The sequence below is a fragment of the Petaurus breviceps genome, unplaced genomic scaffold (assembly GCF_028583685.1).
Source record: "Petaurus breviceps papuanus isolate PSGF00001 unplaced genomic scaffold, PetGlider_PUasm1.0 118, whole genome shotgun sequence".
NCBI lineage: Eukaryota > Metazoa > Chordata > Mammalia > Diprotodontia > Petauridae > Petaurus > Petaurus breviceps.
Window position 1 is genome coordinate 23,069,239 of NW_027185616.1, and position 2,357 is coordinate 23,071,595.

Consider the following 2,357-nt stretch of genomic DNA (forward strand, 5'->3'; position numbering starts at 1 on the left):
AAAAAAAAAAAAGAGAAAACTAAAAATTCCTATGCTTGAGTTTTTTTAAAAATTGTTTTTGGTCAGTTAATACATATTTATTAAGCATGTCTTCATCATTAGACAATGAGGTTCTAGAAAGGAAGGCCTGTTTTGCTTTCCTCTGCATGCCTGTGCTAAGGGCTAGGGTATACAAAGAAGACCAAGGCAGCCCCTGCTTCCTAGAATTTCACAATCAAATGGAGGAGACAACATTAAAACAACTATATACAAACAAGATCCATACAGGATAAATTAGAGATGAGCACCAGTGATGATGAGGTCTGGGCTCTGGGAGGCCCCTCCAGCTCTCCTTGAGTCCTTGAGGTACAGGCTCTGGGAACCTCCCTTGGACTCTTCATTAAATCATCCCATTGGATGAGGCAGGTCTGTTGCTAGACTTCCCACCCTTGAACTGGCCTAGCCCACCATTGTTTTCAATCTCCAGTGACTTCCACCCCTTAATCACTCATTGACCTCATTAACTCCTCCTGAAGACCCTCCCCAAATTCCTGCTCTAGACTACCCCTAGATTCCTCCCACAACCTTCTGTATATAAGACCCCATCCTGTCTTCATGCATGTGAGAGAGCCAAAGAATGCCATAGAATAGTGAGAGTGCCATAGAATGACCTAGCACAGACTTACTCTGTGTCTAATGCAAGCAAACTTTTAATAAATTTTACTTTTCTTTGGCTGAGAAGACTTGAGTCAAATTCATTCAGCAGGACCCTAAATATTGGTATTTTGGGGTCTCCAGTGCAACCCTAACCCTCTTAGTGGGTACCCTTTTCAATTTCAGCGCACCATAGGCTCAATATAAGTTAACAGTGTCATAATACAACTTAGAGCTTGTATGGATCAAGCTATCATATACTTTGCAGTCAAAGGTGGAGAAGCTCTATAAAGTAATTTAAAACAAGACCTGAAGTTGACTGGGATTCAGATCATGAACTTCTTATTGCAAAATTCAGATCTAAATTACAGAAAGTAAGGGAAACCATCAGACCATATAGAGATGATCAAAATAAAATACCTTATGAGTATGAAGTAGAAGTGATGAGTACCTTTAAGGGATTAGATCTGGTACAGGTAGAATGCCTGAAGGACCACAGACAGAGGCTTGCAATAGTTCATAGAAGGCAGTAATGAAAAATATCCCAAAGACAAAGAAGATCCAGAAAGCCAAATGGCTATATGATGAGGCTTTACAAATAGCTGAGGAAAGAAGGAAAGTAAAAGGGGAAAACCGAACTGAAATGAATGCAGAATTCCAGAGAAGAGCAAGGAGAAATAAGATTTTTTTTTTACTTTTTGGAGGGCAATTGGGGTTGTGACTTGACCAAGGTTTTCTGTTAAGTGTCTGAGGCATGATTTGAACTCAGGCCCTCCTGACTCCAGGCCCAGTGCTCTATTCACTGCCACACCCAGCTGCCCCAAGAAAAAAAGATTTTCTTAAATTAGCAATGTAAAGAAATAGAAGAAAACAATAGAATTGAAAAGACAAGAGATGTCTTCAAGAAAATTAGAGATATCAAAGGAATGTTTCCTGCAAAAATGGCCATGGTAAAAGGCAAAAATGGAAGGGATTTAACAGCAGTAGAAGAGATTAAGCAGAGGTGGTAAGAATATACAGAATAATACAAGATCTTAACATCAATGATAATCTTCCTGGTTTGGTTATTACCTAGAGTCATGCATCCTGGAAAATGAAATCAAGTGGGCCTGAGGAAGCATTGCTAACAACATGGCTTGTGTAGGTAATGGAATTCTAGCTGAGTTATTTAAAAGCCTAAAAGATAATGGTTTTTAAATGTTGCCCTCAATATGCAGCAAATTTGGAAAACTCAGCAGAGGCTACTGGATTGGAAAAGGTCAGTTTATGCCCCAATCCTAAAGAAGGGCAATGCTAAAGAGTGTTCAAATTACCAAATAGTTGTTCATTTCACATACCAGCAAGTTTATGCTAAAGATTCTGCAAGAGAGACTTTAACAATATATGAACCCAGAATTACCAGAAGTGCAGGCTGGTTTCCAAAGGCATAGGAACTAGAAACCAAATTGCCAACATTTGTTGGATTATAGAAAAATCAAAGGGGTTCCAGAAAAACATCTACTTCTATTTCATTGACTACACTAAAGCCTTTTTGTGGATCACAACAAAATGTGTCATGTGAGATACAGGCTGTGGGAACCCCCTTGAGCTCTCCTTGATCTTCCCACTTGAGGCATTTGCCTGAGGCCATAGGCCTTTCACTGTGGCTCTGCCCAAACCTTTGTTGCTGGCTTAGCCTTCCTTTGTCCCACCATCCTCCCAAAATATCTATACCCAAATCTGTT